The following is a 15,061-nucleotide window of genomic DNA, read 5'->3' on the forward strand; positions in this document are numbered from 1 at the left end:
GCTATTAGCTGCTCAACACCTTAACTAGCTTAATCAGATATGCTAAATTAGGGTTGGACTGAATCTACAGGACAGTAGGTCTCCAGGAAGAGGGTTGGCAGCCCTGCCTAGGTCAATGGTGCCAAACTCATTCCTTGGCCTAGTCAAAGATGGTGGATAAATGAAGATGGTTCACTCAAGCCATTTACCATTGTAAAAAATATGAAATGTCCTGTCTAAGTGGGTGTTCCCTCTTGCGTAAGCATGCTTTCCCATGTGAGCTCACGGTTCATCCAAATGGGGCTTGTTCCTCTACCCAGGTGTTGCTGATGCCAGATCTCACAACCTGGATAGGTATTTTACATATTACTCGTTGATGCATGCAACATCTGAGCAGGGGAACGCAACCAATATCTGGCATGCTCACGCAAGAGAGGGAACATCAGGCTCCACTTGTCTGCTCACCCCGCCCCGACCCACATTCTTTGCCAGTGAGATGTCTTGCTCTGAGACGCCCCCATAGTGGACCAGAGTGGTTTCGCCCCAATCAGAAAAAATTAGGCGGAGGGATGTCTTGGTTTCTATACCGTCTCTGGCCTAGTGTTGGGCTGGTTTTTGGTGTTTACTTTCAATTAAGACCTAGACAACCAAGTGAGGAGAGTTTCTCTTACTAATCAATGATCTTAATTAATCAATCAAGTACAAGGGAGGGAGCGGAAAACCAGCAGACAATCGGCCCTCCGTGGAATGAGTTGACATCCCTGGTCTAGGTGAAGCCTCTGAAGGTTGACGTGAGGGATACCAAGGAGATGGTCCCTGGATACACTCTGGGCCCTAGTTAAGATTCCTTTAATACAGATCGTATGACTGTTACATTTCTCCAGTCTGCAGAATTTTTTTCCAAGCTTACGTAATTTGAGGTCAATTATTCCACTATACTTACGCAAGGGGAGATGGTGTAGTGGAGTCCACAGCAGTGTTGCCAGTACAAAGGGGAGAGGAGAAATGCCAAGCTGTGATTGGCTGTGAAAGTGTGAAATAAATAACTACGGAGAGAGAGGGAGAGTCAGAAAGGGGTTGGTATAAGTGAGAGAACAGATCACCCCATCAGTCATCTCACATGAGGTGCTTTTATAACTTGTTGGTTGCTGCCTGTGTAACCGATGTGAAATGGCTTGCTAGTTAGCGGTGGTGCGCGCTAATAGGGTTTCAATCGGTGACGTCACTCGCTTCTGAGACCTTGGGTGTCAGTTGTTGATGTGTGCAGAGGGTCCCTGGTTCGAGCCCAGGTTGGGGCGAAGAGAGGGATGGAAGCTATACTGTTACACCTGCTCTGGCCGTCAATCTGTTTTTCTCTCCTCCTGCGGTAAGTGCAGACCGTTCATATTGGTTGATCACAAACCTAACTATACTTTAGACATATTTGAAAATAACTGGTGAAACAAATGATTGTATTCTTCCTCATGCTTGTTTTACGTGTCTGATGTAGAACTCATAAAACCGGTTTGTTTGGAAGAGGTTGTGTGTTTGTTAAATGGTGGTGAGATTCTTATTGATTATACCGACTCAATAAAATCAATTGTTGACAAAAAAGAAAACCTTGTTTATACCATGGTAAAAATGAGTGAATAATGACTCAGATGTGTGTGTGTCATAAGGATCTATACATTACATTGGATTTTATGTGTATCCTTGTCATTTGATACTTTAGTAATATGTTGTTTTCTCTGTCTCTCCACAGGTATAAGCGGCACGTTGGTGGTGATCCAGTCTCCTCATAATGTAACAGTAACAGAGGGTGACACTGTTCAGATCCAGTGCTGCTGGAATACAAATGTGTCGAGAGCGACAGTTAATTGGCATAAAGAAGGACACACCGAGATAAAATATAATAGTTTACTGGTCAACAACAGGCAGTGTCATGACAGGGCATCTCAACAGACTGTAGCCTGTAACTGCTCACATTGGAGCATCTCAAACCTCACTAGAAATGACACGGGTACCTACATCTGTAAAGTTACTATGGAGTTACCATCTCTTATTGAATCTGTGGGAATGGGACACGGATACAGTTACAGTCAGAGAGCATAAAAGCCAAGGTGAGTAGTCTGATTTGGTCTATATCTTTGTCAAGCATAATGTGTACCACTGATGTACAGAAGCTAAAGAGTAAGGTTTTGACTTATAGGCTATTACACAGATCAATCACTTTACAAACAATATACAGTTCTCAATTCTCCGAATAGCAATTCCATGTGTAGTCTGTCAGGATTTGTATAATAACTTGTGTGTATTGACACCATGTATGTGTTTACAGTGATTATTGAGACCTCGGAGGACATAGCAGTCCCCTACACCTTGAGATGTCTCCCAGTCATTATACTGGTGGCCATATTCTGTTACTATAGCTACCAGTGGAAGAAAAGTCAATGTAAGTCTGTCGATAATTTGAATTCATAACGTATGGATCCACAAAAATATAACATTATTTTAAAAAATGTACTTGAACTTTCTTTAAGTTACTTTACTTTAACTTAATTTGACTTTATCTCATTCCCTTTTCAATATTCATTATAACACACATAGTAATGTGAATGCAGGCCAGTGTTGTGTTGGTTTCTTTCAGCTATAGCTAAGAGACCAATGGACATTTTCTTTCATAGAGAAGAAAGAGACTGACACGACGCAGTGACTTCCTGTTGATCATTATGGACCTCCACCATGTCACCTCTCTACAGGGAGACCTGCAGAATACCACAACAGAGTTACTCATCACTGTTAGTTCACCACTGATGGTGTGATGCTTAGGACTACCGTAGTTAGGAGCTTTTAGCTAAACATTTCATTTGTGTGTGAGTTGTTCAATAGTTCACACTATGTGCATGTAGTCAACCGAATCGAATGTGGGCTTTATTGATGTTGTTGATGGTTATAATTTAAAAAATAAATCCATACGTTATAAAACAGTTGTATTTGGTTTGTTTTAAAGACTTAATAAAACAAATATTGCACCATACAAAGTTCTGTCTTAAATTGCCTCAGAAACAATAACTTGACATTTTCTCTTTGCCAAATTTTACATCAGATGTTGGAAGGAAGACTTTCACAACCTGTTCATTTAGTTCTCTGCTTTCCCCATCATTTTGCCAATGATTTAACTTTTTACTTTGTAACAATGTGCGCTAAGAGTCGGGAAGCAAGTTCAGGGAGTGAGCGTTTTAATTCATAAACGCAACATAATACAAAATACGAACAACGCACAGACATGAAACAGAAACAATGACACCTGGGGAAGGAACCAAAGGGAGTGACATATATAGGGAACTAATCAGGGAAGTGATGGAGTCCAGGTGAGTCTGATGACGCACAGGTGCCTAACGATGGTGACAGGTGTGCGCCATAATGAGCAGCCTGGTGACCTTGAGGCCAGAGAGGCAGCACACATGACAGAATAGATCTTTAATCAACAAATAAAGCTGGTTCAGAACTGCCGATACTTGAAATCATCTGGTATAAAGCAGAGAGCAAGACCAAAGAAGATGACATTATTGGGTCAAATGTTCAGCATGAAGAAAGAACAAATTACGCACATAAAGAAGAGACTTCAGTGTGTGGAGAGGACTCCCTTCCTTACTGTGTTACATCTGTGCCTGCCACGCCCCCTACTGCTCATCCTGTGTTTCCCTACTCTGCCGCCACTCCCCCAGTGCTCTCTCCCCCTTTCTGTGTGTGTGTGTGTGTGTGTGTGATTGTGTGGGCGTTGACAGGTGTGCTGGAGGCGGAGCAGATCCCCACCAGCTGCAACCTGTTCCATAATCAAGACCTCTACAAATACGCAGCCCTGCCACTTCCACGTAGCCAGATCGTAATCTCTGCTCAGTCAGTCTGTGGTTAAAGCTGTTTACGCCTGCTTTCGTGTTGTTCCTGGTTTCCCTTGCCTGATGCTGTTTTCCTCGCCGCTACAGGTCTGTCCGCTCTGACTCTGGTCCCTGTCTCCGGTCCCACATCTCGTCAGTCCTGCTACCCTGTCCTGGATCCCCCACTCTACTGTTTCCTTGGATTCCTCTCCGGACCTGCTCACCCAGCCCCAACTCCCCTCGCTCCAACCTCAGCACCTGGCTCCCTGCAACTCGCCCAAGCTTTCCCTGGCCTGCACCTCATCTTCCCCCTGTTTTTCAATAAATACCTTGGTTACCTGATCCCAGTCTTCTCGTCTGAGTCTGCTCTTGGGTTCACCTGCTCCACGTAACACATCGGTGGGTTTTTCCTTAAATGTTCTTATCTATTATATGTTTAAGACCTATGTCTAAACATTTTTTTTTTATACAGTTCATTCGGAAAGGAATAAGAACCCTTTTCCACATTATACATTACATACTTATTCTAAAATGTATAAAATAGTCTTTATTCCTCTCAACACACAATACTTCATAATGAAAAAAGAAACAGGATTCTAGAAATTTGAACAAATTTATAATAAAAAAATATCACATTTCTGTAAGTATTCCTTACTTTGTTGAAGCACCTTTGACAGCGATTACAGCCTCGAGTCTTCTTGGGTATGACGCTACAAGCTTGGCATACCTGTATTTGGGGAGTTTCTCCCATTTCTTCTCTGCAGATCATCTCAAGCTCTATCAGGTTGGATGGGGACCGTAGCTGCACAGCTATTTCCAGGTCTCTCCAGAGATGTTCGATCGGGTTCAAGTCCGGATTCTGGTTGGGCCACTCAAGGACGTTCAGAGACTTGTCCCGAAGCCACTCCTGCGTTGTCTTGGCCGTGTGCTTAGGGGCCATTGAACTGTTGGAAGGTGAACCTTCATCCCTAGACCTTTGCCCTAGTCTGAGGTCCTAAGAGCTCTGGAGCAGGTTTTCATTAAGGATCTCTCTGTACTTTTCTCCGTTCATCTTTCCCTCAATCCTGACTAGTCTCCCAGTCCCTGCCACTGAAAAACATCCCCACAGCATGATGCTGCCACCACCATGCTTCACCATAGAGATGGTGCCAGGTTTTCTCCAGACGTGACATTTGGCATTGAGGCCAAAAATGTCAATCTTGGTTTCATTAGACTAGAGAATCTTGTTTCTCATTGTCTAGGAGTCTTTATGTGCCTTTTGGCAAACTCCGAGCTGTCATGAGCCTTCTACTGAGAAACGGCTTCCGTCTGGGCACTCTACCATAAAGTCCTGATTGGTGGAGTGCTGCAGAGATGGGAGAACAACAATCTCCACAGAGGAACTCTGGAGTGCTATCAGAGTGACCATCGGGTTCTTGGTCACCTCCCTGACCAAGCCCTTCTCCCCCATTTGCTCAGTTTGGCCGGGCGGCCAGCTCTCGGAAGAGTCTTGGTGTTTCCAAACTTCTTCCTTTTAAGAATGATGGAGTCCACTATGTTCTTGGGGACCTCCAATGCTGCAGAATTGTGTTGGTACCCGTCCCCAGATCTGTGCCTCGACACAATCCTGTCTCTGAGCTCTACGGACAATTCCTTCGACCTCATGTCTCCTGAGTGGCGCAGCGGTCTGTATCACAACCGGCCGTGATTGGGAGTCCCATAGGGCGGTGCACAATTGGCCCAGCCTTGTCCGGGTTTGGCCGGGGTAGTTCGTCATTGTAAATAAGAATTTGTTCTTAACTGACTAGACTAGTTAAATAAAGGTTTTTAAAAAATGGCTTGGTGTTTGCTCTGACATGTACTTTCAACTGTGGGACCTGATATAGACAGGTGTGTGCCTTTCCAAATCATGTCTAATCAATTGATTTTACCACAAGTGGACTCCAATCAAGTTGTCGAAACATCAAGGATGATCAATGGAAACAGGAAGCACCTGAGCCTAATTTCGAGACTCATAGCAAAGGGTCTGAATAAGTTATTTCAGATTATTATAATATTTTTTACATTTGCCAATGTTTCAAAAAACCTGTTTTCGCTTTGTCATATTGGGGTAATGTGTGTAGATCGATGATAGTTATATATTTTTTCATACATTTTAGGATAAGACTAGCGTAACAAATATGGGACAAGTCAAGGGGTCTGAATACTTTCCGAATGCACTGTATATACAGTATCAATGGTTCCAATGACCAAGACTTGGCACAGTCAAAACATGTAGGAGTAATAACTGCTATGAAGCAGAGGGGTGAAAAATGCTAAAAGGAACCTTTCATCTCTACAGAACCTTTTCAGTCATGAACTGGGTTCTATGCCTCCTGGAATGTCCTGAAGAGGATAGCCAGGAGAGCTAGTTCCCAGCTGCAGGTTGCAGAGACTCTGTTCACCCGGTACCGGGTCAGCTACCCAGATGGACCGTTCACGAAAGAAGAAGCTCTACAGAAGCTGTAGGACCACTGCTGGGATGTCTCTGAGGTGCCTGATCAAAATACTCACTGATTGATTGACTCATTGTGTATTTATATGTATTAATTATACCTATCATTGTAACCAAGTGATTAAACAATCTCATATCCCACTTTTGTCAGACACATTTTGAAATTAAAGACCCACAAAAGGAATTATTGTAATAGATGTAATAGAAGTACTGTTCTCCTCTTATTCTCCTTCTGTCTTATCTCCAGGTGCAGCACCATGATGGGATCACAGGGACAGAGTCTCCCAAGGTGTCTGACATGTACATAGAGCACCTAACCCAGGCTATGATGGGAGTAGAAGAACTCCTAGCTGCCCTCTTCCTCCTGCCCCAGGCCCTGGGCACCGCTAGCAACTCTGAAGCCTTCAATAGACAAGACTCTCATAGCAAGGGTAAAGTACTGTACTTCAAAATAATAATGAATAATTGAAAAATATTTATACTTAATTATTTGACATGAACTCAGAGATGTGGATTTGTGAAAGTAGTAGGATGGGAAGCGGGTTTTCACTTATCCAATCACACACTACAGATCAGTGAGTACACATCAAGGAAGGGGGTGCAAAAGGATATATTTTGTATTCTAACAAGGCCCAAGGTTCAGCTTGGTCCAAGGCATCATTTCATGACGATCTTCATCAACTACAACATGGGTCTTTTTTACATAAATCAACATTTTGATAACGAATGTAATTGCAGGCTCCCATCAGGACCTAGAGCAGCACATCATTGTGTACAACCCCCTGGCATGGAACACCACCGCCATCATCAACGTCACGGTAACCTTCCCCATGGCAACCGTGTTCGACGACCAAGGACAGCCCGTACCTGCACAGGTAGTGTGGATTTATCCAGTTAAACACTTTGTAGAACAATGAGTCACCATTATATCACGTAAAAGCCATGTGTTAACCTCTCTAGGGTATGTGGGACGAAATCGTCCCACCTACTCAACAGCCAGTGGAATCCCGTGGCGCGATATTCAAATACCTTAGAAATGCTATTACTTCAATTTCTCAAACATATGACTATTTTACAGCATTTTAAAGACAAGACTCTCGTTAATCTAACCACACTGTCCGATTTCAAAAAGGCTTTACAACGTAAGCAAAACATTAGATTATGTCAGCAGAGTACCCAGCCAGAAATAATCAGACACCCATTTTTCAAGCTAGCATATAATGTCACAAAAACCAAAACCACAGCTAAATGCAGCACTAACCTTTGATTTTCATCAGATGACACTCCTAGGACATTATGTTATACAATACATGCATGTTTTGTTCAATCAAGTTCATATTTGTATCAAAAACCAGCTTTTTACATTAGCATGTGACGTTCAGAACTAGCATATCCACCGCAAACTTCCGGTGAATTTATTAAATTACTCACGATAAACGTTCACAAAAAACATAACAAGTATTTTAAGAATTATAGATACAGAACTCCTTTATGCAATCGCGGTGTCCGATTTTAAAATGGCTTTTCGGCAAAAGCACATTTTGCAATATTCTGAGTAGATAGCTCGCCATCACGGGCTAGCTATTTTGACACCCACCAAGTTTGGCACTCACCAAACTCAGATTTACCATAAGAAATTGGATTACCTTTGCTGTTCTTCGTCAGAATGCACTCCCAGGACTTATACTTCATCCACAAATGTTGTTTTCGTTCAAAATAATCCCTAGTTATGTTCAAATATCCTCTGTTCTGTTCTTGCGTTCAAGACACTATCCGAAGGGTGACGCGCGGACGCGTATTGTGACAAAATATTTCTAAATATTCCATTACCGTACTTCGAAGCATGTCAAACGCTGTTTAAAATCAATTTTTATGCGATTTTTCTCGTAAAAAAGCGATAATATTCCGACCGGGAAACCCTGTTTTCGTTCAAAGTTGAAAATGGCCTCTTCACGTGCACGTGCGCGCCCGTCTCATTGTTCTCAGATCGACCACTTACCAAATGCGCTAATGTTTTTCAGCCAGGGGCTCCAAAGACATCATTCACCGGTTTGCCGCCTTCTGAGAGCCTATGGGAGCCGTAGGAAGTGTCATGTTACAGCAGAGATCCTCAGTTTTCAATAAAGAGAGTGTAGATGGTCAGAGGGCGCTTCCTGTTGGGAATCTTCTCAGGTTTTTGCCTGCCATATGAGTTCTGTTATACACAGACACCATGAGTTCTGTTATACACAGACACCATTCAAACAGTTTTAGAAACTTTTGCGTGTTTTCTATCCAAATCAAACAATTATACGCATATTCTAGTTTCTGGGCAGTAGTAATAACCAGATTAAATCGGGTACGTTTTTTATCCGGATGTGAAAATACTGCCCCCTACCCTAGAGGTTAATGGAACTGCAGATATATATCATACCTTATAAACACACTCAGTTTTCAGATAACTGATTGTGTTCATTGGGCACTCAGCAAGAAACATTTTGCAACGGAAAATGAAAATTAGTGTTTCTTATTGGACGAGTCCAGGTATTCCTTCTCAGTTTGTCTGTTTTCTTCTGTTTAGTGTCTAATGAACACGGCCTGTGTCTCTCTGCTCCCAACAGACCCAGAGTTCAGCTGACTCCAACATGACCTATGACCTGTTCATCGTGGTGGACCTTGGCGGTCTCCAACACAAGAAGTACCTCATCAAGTTCTCAGAGAAGCCGGGTAAAGAGGGGTCCTTGACCCACCAGGCCTGGGTTGTGTCGTTCAAGAGACTAAATGTTTCACAGGAGTTGAAGACAGGAAGGAGACTCTTACCGGTTCTGAATGAGTGTTATAAGATCATGCTGGACCAGGATACTAACCTACTGCATAGCATCACCGACAGGTAGTTATAGTCAACATTCACATTAGGGGCACATTCAACAGGCAAACGTTGTGGAACGTTGCAGATAAAGGTCATTAATAGAGCTGATGTGATTTCTTCTACAGAGAAGAGAAGCATCTTTATTTTACTGAACGTTGCACAACGTTTTCCTTTTGAATGCAGCCCAAGTGTTAGGTCAACAATGCCCCCTGAGACCTTTCTGTGACCCTGACAGGCATGAGAAGAGAACGGTGAGAATGAGTCAGGATTTCTGGGAGTACCAGGTCAATGGGAATGTCAGCGCAGGGCCCATCTCTGACAACTACATCTTCAGTGCTAACGGCTCGGCAGTGAGGGCGTACAAGGCCGTCAAGATGGAGATTGTCCCTGGGAAGATCATCACTGAGATCAGACAGTACTTCTACAGGTGGAATGTGAACAACTCCTTTCTGTCAGTCTTTGGTTTCCATGCACCCTCCTTCCGTGGCTACTATCTCTTTAATATTCCATCTATCACCTCTCGTTCTCACACACGCGCACACTCATACCACACTACACCTTAGTAAGGTGCAGGTCTAATATTGGGTGGCTCACATTAACAATGGGTTCTGTCTGCAGGGAGGAAGCAGATGAGGACTACACCTACTCTGTCACCACCAGAGTACCACAGAGTTTCCCCAGGGGCAGGCTGTGTTACAGGCTGGAGCAGAGCTACTCGCTGGGCCCCCTGGTGGTCAACACCGAGGCTGTCCTCAGGACCAAGACCAGCCTGAAGAACAACAGGACTCTGTTCACTGACGACAACGGGTACCAGATGATGAAGAGGCCTTCCAGGACGTTCGTCAATGATACTGTTGCCAGAGTGAGTGGGTTGTATTTAAGGACAGTTTTGTGTAGAGGATTAAATGTACACAACTTCCACAGTACCTTGCCAGCCAGAAGATGTTCTACACTTTGAGCCTGGTTCCTCAAGGTTTCTTCCTACTTGGGTGTTTGGTCTCCTCAGCTTTCCTTTTTGGTGGTTCAGGCCTGGGTTACTGTTCAGGACTTTGTGACAATTGCTTGTGTTTCTTCCCGTGTTTGTGTACTGCAGAACTACTACCCCATGGTTCGAATGGCCTACATTGAAGATGAATCTAGCAGACTGGTCCTCCTCAGTGAGAGAGCTCATGGTGCATCCAGCCAGAGTGAGGGAGAGCTGGAGGTGAGTGTGTTTTTATGTATGAGATGCGTACACTCACACACACACACAACCTCAACCCCTTGTATCTGTCCCAGGTGATGCTCCACCGACGTCTGTGGAACAACCAGGAGTGGACTCTGAGTTATAACCTGACCCTGAACGACAGCTCGGTGGTGAGACCTGTCCTGTGGATGACACTGGGCTCCCTGGCTGCTACCTCCTCTCTCTACCAGAGGGAGGCGCTAGAGCTGCAGCACAGACCTGTGGTCATGCCCATCGACAGGCCACGTGAGTCCACTCCTTATAGCTCTCCTGTTTCCAGGCTCGCAGGTTGAACTTTATTGTCATGAATCTTGACCTGGAGGCAGAACTGAGCAATTTTCCTCTAGATGCTCCAGCTGCAAAGTGAAAATTAGCTATATCGTAAACATTCATGAAAACAAAATGTGCATTTTGGTCTTAATTTAAGATTAGGGTTAGCAGTATGTAATGGGTTAAGGTTAGGTTTTAAATAAGATTTTATGACTTTGTGGCTGTGCTAGTTAGTGACCACTCTGCAGAGCTGCCTTCAGGACAAGATTCATGACAGTAAATACCAACCTGCTTAAAGCACGCACAGCTACTTTCCACTAAACTTTCCCTGGAAATCCATAGTGGAATCCATTCTAAAAACAAATACACAATTGAAACCTTCCCAAATAGAGTCGACCATGTTTTTGCTCACCTGTACTATGCATTGTCACAATGTATGATCTCATACCCACAATGCCATTCACTGCCCCCTCTAGAGAAGGCCTGGAGGAAGGAGCCTCGGACCAGATCTCCGATTCGCCCCGTGGTCCTGCCTGACAACCTCCACCTGCTGACGCTTAGTGTCCCGGGCTGGGTCTACAACTCCAACCACACCCTGCACCTCCGCAACATAGAGACTGGTTCCACACAGCCGGACTACGATCGGGTCCTACTGAGGATCATGCATCTGTATGAGAAGGGGGAAGACCCGGTTCTGTCTCAGCCATCTACCATTAACATGAAGGTAAGAGAACACCGCTAGATGAGATCAAAATGAAGAGACTTTGATAACAGATGTTTGTGTATTAAATGCTAAATTAGTGAACAAATAGATGAGATATTGACATTTGGTGGTCTCTCCTTGGGCTGTGGCGGTTACGAAATTTAGTTAGCCGGGGATTGTCAAGCAAATAACTGTTGGTCTCACGGTACTTGACTGTTAATTAACAAACACATGTAGCATCTCCTGGCTTCCAGACACAACCTACAAGCCACTGATGCAGACCTATCAAACCTCTACATATTATAAAGTCTAATAAGTCCATGTAATATAGCCTACACCTTCACAATAAACCCATTATTTATTTTAGACAGGTCTAAAGAAGCATGATATGAAGAAAATGTAGTCTATTTCAGAAGAACAGAATAGCATATTCTGAGTTGTCCTGATCTGGCTATGCCATATGGCTGTGGGCTACACTAGTTCATTTAGCAGACAAGATTTGCTTAGAATTCAGTGTATTATTTTATATTATAGTTTGAGGAATACAATTGAACAAAGCTGAATAAAGTAAATATTTTCTCAACGATTTGAGGGAGTGCGTACATGCAGCTTTTCTGAGTTGAGAGGTTAGCAAAGAAATGGGTACTCCTACAGTACCAGTCAAATGTTTGGAAACACCTACTAATTTAAGGGTTTTTCTTTATTTTTACTATTTTCTGCATTGTAGAATAATAGTCAAGGCATCCAAACTATGCAATAATAGATATGGAATCATGTAGTAACCAAAAAGTATTTGAGATTCTTCAATGCAGCCCCCCTTTGCCTTGACGACAGCTCTGGACACTTGGCATTCTCTCAACAAGCTTCACCTGGAATGCTTTTCCAACAGTCTTGAAGGAGTTCCCACATATGCTGAGCACTCGTCTGCATTTCCTTCGCTCTGCGGTCCAACTCATCCCAAACCATCTCATTTGGGTTGAGGTTGAGTGATTGTGGAGGCCAGGTCATTTGATGCAGCACTCCATCACTCCTTCTTGGTCAAATAGCCCTTATACAGCCTGGAGGTGTGTTGGTTCATTGTCCTGTTGAAAAACAAATGATAGTCCCACTAGGTGCAAACCAGATGGGATGGCGTATTGCTGCAGAATGCTGTGGTAGCCATGCTGGTTAAGTGTGCCTTGAATTCTAAATAAATCACAGACCGTGTACCCAGCAAAGCACCATCACAATACCTCCTGCATGCTTCACGGTGGGGACCACACATGCGAAGATCACCCGTTCACTTGCTCTGCGTCTCAAAAGAAATGGCGGCTGGAACCAAAAATCTCAAATTTGGACTCATAAGATCAAAGGACAGATTTCCACCGGTCTAATGTCCATTGCTTGTGTTTCTTGGCCCAAGCCAGTCTCTTTCTTATTGGTGTCCTTTGACCATGAAGGCCTGATTCACGCAGTCTCCTCTGAACTGTTGATGTGTCTGTTCCTTGAACTCTGAAGCATTTATTAAGTTCTTAATTTTCCTTATTTTTATTTTTTATTTTTTTTGGTTACTAGTTGATTCCATGTGTTACTTCATAGTTATTCTACAAAGTCGAAAATAGTAAAAATATCAAAATACCCTGGAATGAGTAGGTGTCAACCTTTGACTGCTTCTGTATATGCTTAATTTAGTTATTTATGCAAGTTTAGATTTTTTTAATATATTCTAATTGTGCACGATGTGACTATAATGACTTGAAAAAAGTTTCTTGAAAGGCATGAGCTCTGCTTTGTTTAACTCATGCTGTACACCCTTCATTAGTCTCTCTCATTCACAATTTGACAAGCACTTGATAATGCCTCATGTCACTGCCCCATCCCCTTTGTCTGTAATGCACCCTATGAAAATCCATGCCTTTTGCGAGCAGCGGCCATTGTGCGCTTGCCCGGGAATGCTTCGTTGTGCCTTTCTCCCGTTGCGTTGTGCCCTGTGCTTTCCTACGCTCCTCTCACTCACATGGCTCTCCATGTGATTGGGTCTTTCTCACAGTGAAGACACATCGGATAGCAAAAGCACTTGCCTACAATGCATTCGGAAACTATTCAGACCCCTTGACTTTCTCCACATTTTGTTACGTTACAGCCTTGTTCTAAAATGGATTCAATAGTTTTTGTTCCTCAATCTCCACACAATACCCCATAATGACAAAGCAATAACAGGTTTTTTCTTTGGCAATTTATTTTTTTAAATTCAACTGGGCTATACTCCTGTTGTAAAGATGCAATGTGTTTAATATTAGTAATGTTGAGAAATATAGTAGACCTAGCCTATAGAAAGCTGATGGGATCATTCTCTTTATGAGGCCATCACCCTGTTTTCTCGTGCGATTGCATAGCTTATAGAAATGTTGCGCAACATGGGCACTCTTGAAGTGTTTGATTAGATTTTCAATGACATTTGCATTGATATCGGAGTGATTAGTGGTACAATGGAGAGCTGAGTACCAGGCAGTTAGCAAGTTTGGTAGGCTCATAACGACCATCAACAGCATCATAGCTTGGAGATGCCTAATTACCGTGACTAAACGGTCACATTTGTTCGTTTATCATATATGCATAGTCACTTTAACGATACATTCATGTACATACTACTTCAATTGGCCTGACCAACCAGTGTTCCCGCACATTGGCTAACCGGGCTATCTGCATTGTGTCCCGCCATCCCCTCTTTTACGTTACTGGTACTCTCTGTTCATATATGCATAGTCACTTCAACCATATCTACATGTACATACTACCTCAATCAGCCTGACTAACCGGTGTCTGTATGTAGCCTCGCTACTCTATTTAGCCTGTCTTTTCACTGTGTTTAAAAAAAAAAAAAGACGTATTGTTCACCTAATACCTTTTTTGCATTATTGGTTAGAGCTTGTAAGTAAGCATTTCAGGTGTAGACCTTAGTGTTGTATTCGGCGCATGTAACAAACTTTGATTTGACCTGGAATTTGACTGCCGGTAATACGGTCACCGCAACAGCCCAGGTCACTACTCCATTTACACTGTATTTGGTTTGAAAATCAATTTCCTGTGTAAACCAGGAAGTGCTGCAGGGCATGGGGGAAGTGAGAGCGTTGGAGGAGCGCTCTCTCACAGGAACCTGGGATATCGCCGACCTCCAGAGGTGGAAGTGGAAGGCTTCAGAAGACCCAGGGAGGGGTGTGAGTGTTGGTAAGCTTCAGTTCAGCATTGGTGGGGGTGAAATATTACATCTGGATACATACCTTTTGTTAAAAGATGAGAGAAGTTACTGTATCAGTGTACCTTTGAGATTCAGGAGCTGTCAATTCAGTTCACAATGGAGTAGGCTGTACTGTTTGTTAACCACCTGTGAAATCTGAAGAAGAAAATGTGTTTACAATTGTTTGTTTTTGTCTATGTCCTGAGTGTTCGTATTTGTTTGTTTCAGGGGTCAAGAGGTCAAGTGTTGGTGTGAGAGGAGAGTTCAACGTGACCATATCACCCAAAGAAATCAGGACCTTCTTTGTTTACTTCAAGCTCAAGTAGAAAGTTCCAGTTCCCCTTCAGTCTTCTGTGAAGATGGATAACTAGTCTGCGGAGAGGCCTTCTGACATATAGAACATGGGATTAAACATTCTGTAATGTACATTTTGTCTATTTCTTTATTTTCCTCAGTTGAAGTGCTTCTGTTTTAAGGCCTTGGAGAGGG

General features: G+C 43.2%; 1 pseudogene; it reads left to right on the top strand.

The window, feature by feature from the left end:
* The first annotated feature begins 2,687 nt into the window (after nucleotides 1-2,687).
* On the top strand, nucleotides 2,688-14,998 carry LOC115199214 (epididymis-specific alpha-mannosidase-like; annotated as a pseudogene).
* The last annotated feature ends 63 nt before the right edge of the window (nucleotides 14,999-15,061 follow it).

Source organism: Salmo trutta, chromosome 8 (assembly GCF_901001165.1).
Source record: "Salmo trutta chromosome 8, fSalTru1.1, whole genome shotgun sequence".
Classification (NCBI taxonomy): Eukaryota; Metazoa; Chordata; class Actinopteri; order Salmoniformes; family Salmonidae; genus Salmo; species Salmo trutta.